Raw genomic sequence first — 7,565 nt, 5'->3', positions numbered from 1 at the left:
TCCAATTATGCGGAATCTCACCGAATGAGACTTAACTACCCATTCCCTTATTAAAACTTAAAATTTTTACTCATGATTAACCTATTGCTCTGATACCACTAGAATGTCACGCCCCGGACCCGGATCCGTGACACGGCCGTGCTATTGCCGACTACCGCCCACAATAGCACGCAGCCTCATACCTGGGTAACAGGGTAGTCAAACCAACCGAATCTTTTCATATGAAAGCATTCATAGTACAACATGCTGGTCAGTACCCAAATACAGAGCTTCTATGTAGTTTATGTACACAAAAGTATTCTTACTTTACCCCAAAAGAAAGAAGCCCTGATACCAAACTAACGTGTCTCTGGCAGCTATCAGTGGTAAGGATCTGAAAGAAAAAGTAAATGAACAGATATGAGCTACACGGCTCAGTAAGTAATCATACATAATCTTACCGGATCGAACATAACGGTAACCATGTTTATACAGGGTTTGAGAAGCTGACATGCATATTTATCTAATCATCATCATGGCATAATATGTATGCAATTTAAAGGAGATAGCGGTTATAGCAAAATACAACATTTCATAACGATATATACAAAAACCCGTTGTAAAACCATGTATGCTTTGGCCAAGCACGTTCAGAAATGTCACGGCCCGCCTGCGCAGGGCACGTGACTATCGGGCCCACATGAGGGGGAAACACGGGGCTCCCCTGCCAGATGTTGGCCGGTTCCGGGGCTTCACGCAAGCGTCCTTCACCCCTCACCGATTTTGCTTCTCCCCAAAAATACATCTGCAGGATTTGGAAGCACCCGCCTCATATACCCAATCTCTGAAACGAGCCTCATGATCATGCTTCAAATATCATTTTCATAAAGTATGCAATTTAAACAAAGCAGTATTGCAAATCACAAAATTTTCATAAAACATGCACATGAAACCGTGCCCCCGGCATACCGTGGTCATGCTCTTAAATGCTACTGCGAAGTCATTCTTGGCCACTGGCGGGACCGGCTCAGTTATTAGGCGGCCACTGGCGGGGCTGGCTCAGTCATTCTCGGCCACTGGCAAGGCCGGCTCAGTTACATTGGGTCAGTAGCTCTTAAGAGTTCATAAATAATGCTCAGTATAGGTAGTACCTCATAGATGCTACGGCGAATTCTTTAATGGTCACTGGCGGGGCCTGCTCAGTTATTAGTCGGCCACTGGCGGGGCTGGCTCAGTCATTATCGGCCACTGGCAAGGCCGGCTCAGTTGCATTCGGCCCGTAGCATTAGTAGTTCTTAGGTACCCCCTTACAAGCAATATGCAGCTAGAGCAAATCATTATTACTCTTTACACTCATGCTAAGAAAAATCATAACATGGAACTCCATTCATTTTGCATGTATCACAAGAGCTATGAAAACATAATATGTGCACAACTATGAATTATGTGACTGACATGTACCACTCATGTTCATGTTTCATAACTCATATCTTAGCATGTAACGTAATCCCAGTATTTTGTAGGCATAACGGAATATAAAACATATATCATCATATCTTGTATAACTAGAGCATGTCAGATACACATATTATTCTTAGCCTACAGTACATGCATAACATGTTAAATTTCATGTATGATCCATAAAGATTAGGGCAGGTTACTTACATTCTTCACTAATCATGCATACAATTCAAATTGTATAAAAAACACTGGTTCATCTTATAAGATGTAATACAGGATCTACGATAAGATTAAGGCAGATTACTTACCTCAATTCGCTTTCCAAATTGCTCAAGTTCAGGTGACTAATCCTCAATCACCTAAAATCATGTCATAATAACAATATGTTATTTCCTTTTCTACCTGAAATTTAGCCCAAGCCTAATCCCTCTGTATTGGGGTCTTGGCTGGGCTCATAAGTCTTAATTGGCCTTCCAATTGGCCACTAAGCTTAATTCCCAGCTTAATTGGGTTTAATTTCGGTTTAGGGTCACTGTGACCCGTTTGGGCCTGAGTCAGGGTCAATCCGGGATCAATTTGGCCCCCAAATTAATTACATTGGCTTGAATTGGGCTTTAATTGGTTAAATTTATAGTCTGGCTCGTCCAGACTTAGCCCAATTTGATTGGGCTCGGGTTTAGTCAAATTTGGCTAAACCCTTTCCCTTTTTCTTTTTCTTTTTCTTCTTTTCTTCTTTTTTCTCTTTTTTTTTTTTTCCTTCTTCTTTTCTTCTCCTTCCCGAAGCTTCCTCCCCTCCTCCTCTCTTTCCTTCCTTCTCTCGTTCTCTCCTTTGTCTCTACCGAACCCATGCCTCCGGCCGGCCCTCCGGCTCCCCTTCTTCTCCTCCGGCCAGATCTGTGGCCTTCTTCTTCTCCTCCGGCCGGATCTACGGCCTCCTCCTCCTTCCGACCTTTACCGAACCCTCCCCGGCCTCCTTCTCTCCCGGTGCCGCCTTCCGGTCCTTCCCCTCCTCTCACAGGCGGCCGGGGAGGCGAGGCTCCCGATCTACCAGCCCGGAGTGGTGCTTCCCCTTCGGGGCGGCGACGGTGGGAGGCCGGCCCTTTCCCTCTCCTTCGAAGTGGTGCCGGAGGAGAGGAGAAGAGCCGGGAGGTGGGATCGAGGCCGATCTCCTCCGGGAGAACTTCTCCGGCTCCGACTACGGCGAGGTAAGGCCGTGGTCCGCGGTAAGTACCCCCTCTCTCTTTTTTTTTTTTTTTTTTTCGGTCCTTCCCTCCGGCACCACCACCTCTTGCCGGAGAGGAGGTGGTGGTCCGGCCGGGGCTGGCGGCCCTGTGGCCACGCCGGTTGCCGGCTCGGCCCCACCGGCGGCCCGGGGCTGCCCCCCCGAACCCCAGGGTACCCACGGCCGAGGCCGCGGTGTCCGGTTCGTCCGCAGGCCGAGCCCAGTTGGGTTCGGCCCGGGTGGTCGTCGAGTACGCGGCCTGTGAGTCCGGCCCGACCTGGGGCTTGTGGTTTTTTCTCCCTCTCCTGTGCCGGCCTCTTCCCCTCTGTTTCACTGTTGACACAGAGGGGGAGAGCACCCCACAAAGGGGTTTCTTTACTTCTGTTAAACTCTAACCTTAAAAACCCTTACCTTGGTCAGTTGCAGTCGGGCAGTGCTTCCTCCCTAGTAGTCCCTCCTTTCTCAGAGCTTCAGGGTTTCTTTGCCTCCGGCTCTAGGCTTCGGCTCCCTCTCTCTTTCTCTCGTTCGGTGTTTAGGGGGGTCTGTGATTTGGGGTTGCCGGCAGAGGCTTAAATATTTGATTAGAGGATGAAACCCTCGTCTGAGACGTCCCATCCTCTCCTTTCCTCCATATTTCGGGACTGGCCGCCGCCCCCCCTGTCTCCGGCGCGCCGGCATCGGCTGCCAGCAGGGGGGCGCGGTAACCCCCCCCCTGTCGGTCTTATCCCTTCGTTTTTTTTTTTTTTTTAAACCTTATACAGCACTGCCCACAGTGAAATTTGGGCCCAAACCCTTAACTGGGCCCATTTCTTATTGGGCCTAGTAGGTTGTGGGCCCGGACATTACAATGACTCCCTGGCTGTATGGCAAAAAAATAAAAAATGATCACACTCTTTCTCATTTGTTCATATATTCTACAATCAAACTTTCTCATTTGTTGCTATGACTCCCTGGATGCATGTATCTGATAAAAACAGAAAGTTGGGTGCAATGCAAGTCTGGATGGCAAGTCTGGAGCCTGCAGAGAAAGATATATATTTCCCTAAAATTCTTGTGAAGAGAAAGATATAGATCATCTGAAAAGTAAAAAGAATTTTCAATTATTAGTTTTAATTGTTTCTGTGCTCAATGCAAGAATTTTGACATAGGTAGTAATTTCGTTATTTATTAATGTACTTAATGCCACAATACGAATCCCATTAATTACTTGTAGACGTTTTTTTTATTCATGATTATCTTCTTTTAATTACATTAATTAAATCATGTTTGCTTATCTTTGTGTGTTCTCTGTGATACCGCAACTGGTTTGCTAATGTTTCATGAACAACTGGTTTGTTCTGCTCAGTCTGTGATGTCTGTTTATCAATTTAGTATCTACAAGTTACTGGCATTGTGCAGGACCTTTTGCTTTCTTTATATTGGTGATTGCATTGTCCCATGCCCACATAGCTGCCATGTTCTTGACACTGATCATCTGCACAGAAATACCAAGTCATTCACTGATCATCTGCACAGAAATACCAAGTCATTCAAGGTTATGTATGAAAATACAGCGCACCAGGCCCAACTTCCAGGGAGTCTAGAGAAATTCATATGCATGCATATCCTAGAAAAAGCATTGCATTATATGGCAAGTCTGGGTACAACTAGGTTTTTTGGTGAAAAGGTACAACTAGGTTTCAATTTGATGTCTGGTAGCCAGTGTAAATCATCCATTGTGGTTTGTGATGATTGTAGTAGTTAACTATTATCCTAACTGCAATGGATTTTATTGAAAAGGATGCATAGATGTCCTAAATTTTCAACTCTAAAGTAACTTTTGTTCTTTATATATTTTATTCTAGGTTCAACTACGGATTGTGACATTGCCACCATATCTTTTTTAGTTAATTTGCAGTTCAAGCAGTATTTTAATAGAATGGACAAAAGTTGGATGAATAAGCCGAGATCCAGTGACGAATATTTGAATGGAGTTCAGGATTTCATTAAATTTGCTTTTGAGAAATCTAATCTTTTAAGAAATCTAATATGAATGGGAAGATTTTATGTCCATGTCGAAAATGTGTAAATGCTTCTTCTCTCGCTCCAGAAATTGTTGAAGAACATTTGGTGTGGAATGGTTTTACGAGAGGTTATACTGAATGGATATTTCATGGAGAGTTCATATTGTCATCTCCATGTAACCAACCCTCGTATATAGAAGACACCTCTAGTTTTGGATCCAGTAACACAGAAAGAAATCCTGTAGAAGAAGATGATATAAGGGGCTTACTCAGAGATACTCTTGGACATAGTATTAGAAATTTAACAGATTTTAGTGGAGGACAAGAAACAACTGGAATAGGTGATGAGCATACAGCAACTGATTTTATGCATGTTGAGGAACATCTACACTCTGATCGTGTAGAGAATTTTTAATAACTCAGCGAAGCATCAACAATAACATTCGTCCTACCCCAAGAATTGAGTAAAGATGGTTGGTTGAGTTATTTCCTGAATGGCTATTCAAACAGGTTGGACATTTAATACATTAGGTATTTTTTCAATTTTTTTGAACATTGTCATTAAATAATTAATTATTGCTTCTATAATTTTTTAGGTACCCACGATGATGGAGAAAAATTATTCTGATGAAATAATAGTCATTGCTCGAGGTTCGAACAATATTGTCAACAGATATGATGGGTTCATTATAAATGGTTTTAAATTTCATACTAAAGAACGTGAGAAGTTTAGAAAAACCCAAAACAGTGGGGTTATGGTTGAGGCGGACGGAAAAACTTATTACGGTGCCCTGAAGGATATTTATGAGCTAAACTATTATGGAAATTTTAAGGTAGTACTATTTCGTTGTGATTGGGTGGATATAAACTCATCTAGAGGTTTGAGACAAGACATAAATAGTTTCACACTTGTAAATTTTTCAAGGTTGATACATACTGGTGTGCTATTGAAAGATGACCCATTCATTTTTTCATCTCAAGCTCAACAAGTATTTTTTGTACAAGACTCAAAAGATAAAGATTGGTCTCTTGTCATTAAGACTAAACCTAGGGACTTGTATGATATAGGAAAAGGGTTGGAAGAGGAGGATAATGAGACTTATACACAGTGTATGTCTTTTAATATTGTGCTGACTGATGGACAATGAGAGAGTATAGTTTCGTAATGGTAAGAAAAATTTACGATGTATACATTGAATAATGCATTTTTTATTACTAGTTCATTTAGTATTTAATTATTATTTAACTGATATTGATTCATTTTCGTGCAAACTAGGTAACAAAATGCCCCGAGGAAAACGATTCAGAGATGTAGAGTTCCAGCAGTCTCAGATGAGATCTTCTTCTGTTCAGTCCATGCGATCCCAGCAGCCCCAGCAGCACGAGTCCGAGTCTCAGCGTGAGTTCCAGTCTCAGCACAATCCAGGCCAGGAGGTTTTTGAAGACTTGCATATCTAGGATAATTTGATTTAAAGTGCATATATTGGATTCATTTACAATCTAATTATTTTAATTAATTTGCCTCCAACGTTTTAATGGATATTTTATTATTTTTTATAGATGAACAGGGGAGAGTGAGGATGACACGGGGTTCCTCTCGAGCACGGGATGTGTGGCAGCTTCGTGAGGATGAGAAGATAGTCGTCGAATGCAACGATCTAGGGCAGCCTATCAAGAGGGCTGGAAGCCTTTTATCAAGTTTTCTAGGATCAGTTGCGCGTAGGGGTCAGTTATGCCCGCTCAACTATCATAAGTGGAATGATATGCTTCTTTCTTATAAAGTTGAGCTTCTTAAAGTTGTACAGGTAAAGAATTGAATTTAATATGGTTAATTTGATATGTACTGTATGTTAATTTGCTTACTATTACAATTTTGATTTTTTGATTTAATATTGTTATAATATTCTTTACTTTGGTGTAGAAAAAGTTTGTGCTCCCTCTAGAGAGCCATGATTGGGTGTTAAAGTCCCTCAACCGCAAATGGAAAGAATATAAGTCGAAGTTGAAGGCCGACTGGAAGCGCGAGGGAATGACAGAGGAGGAGGTTGCTCGTGTTTGTCCTCCTGATGTATACCATCATCAGTGGAGGGAGCTTGTTCACTATTGGTTTTCCGATAGAGGACAGGCTGTGTATACCCTCTCAATACCTTATATAATGTTTAATACATTTAATATATTACAATGTTTACTTTTTTTATGGTAGACATATTCTGACATTGGTCGAGCCGCACGAGCATCTCAGACAGTTCCTCATACATCAGGATCGAAGAGTTATGCGAGGCTCAGAGCTGAATTCGTAAATTTCTTTGAACTCTTTGAAACTCTTGTATCATATAGCATGTATCATGATATATAGCACTTCCAATAAACTTTTTGTTGTAGATGGAAGACCATGGGAGGAAACCTGGTGAGGTGGAGTTCTATAAAATGACTCACACCCACCGAGATGGCAGCTTTGTCCGAGAGGAGTCGAGAGATATAGTTATATGTGTTTATTAATAATTTGTGCAATGATTTTTCATGTATTTCAATTTTTCAAAAATTAATTTGATTGTTTTTGAGAGATATAGGACAGAGCTACATCCCTTATTTCAGAGCGTATCGGAGAGTCATCTTCAATCGGCAACACCAGAGGTGTCGAAGCTCAGGTGTTTACCGAATTGATGGGCTCGGACCGTTATGGTCGAGTGAGGGGTTATGGCGTTGGAGTTACCCCCACTCAGTTGTCTGCAATGGGTAGATATACTCAAAATGCTAGACAGAGTAGTAGCACTGCAGAGGTTAAGGATCTGAAGGCAGAGATACAAGAGTTGAAGCAGAGCCACCAGACAGAGATACAATCTTTGAGGAATCAGATTAATCAGATTACATCTTTATTGCATCAGTTTGTCCATCCTCAG

The 7,565-nt window shown here is 42.2% G+C and overlaps 1 long non-coding RNA gene across 1 annotated transcript; it reads left to right on the top strand.

Annotated features, from left to right (window-relative positions):
• The first annotated feature begins 5,927 nt into the window (after positions 1-5,927).
• Positions 5,928-7,565, top strand: LOC149768777 (uncharacterized). Its single transcript, XR_016397591.1, has 4 exons — positions 5,928-6,064; positions 6,226-6,470; positions 6,587-6,961; positions 7,048-7,565. It is a non-coding gene; the product is annotated as an uncharacterized LOC149768777 (long non-coding RNA).

This window comes from Phoenix dactylifera, chromosome 1 (genome assembly GCF_051530095.1).
Source record: "Phoenix dactylifera cultivar Ajwa chromosome 1, Ajwa_hap1_PhDact_Kaust_v1.1, whole genome shotgun sequence".
In the NCBI taxonomy this organism is placed as follows: Eukaryota; Viridiplantae; Streptophyta; class Magnoliopsida; order Arecales; family Arecaceae; genus Phoenix; species Phoenix dactylifera.
This window is presented reverse-complemented; position numbering and strand designations above follow the sequence as displayed.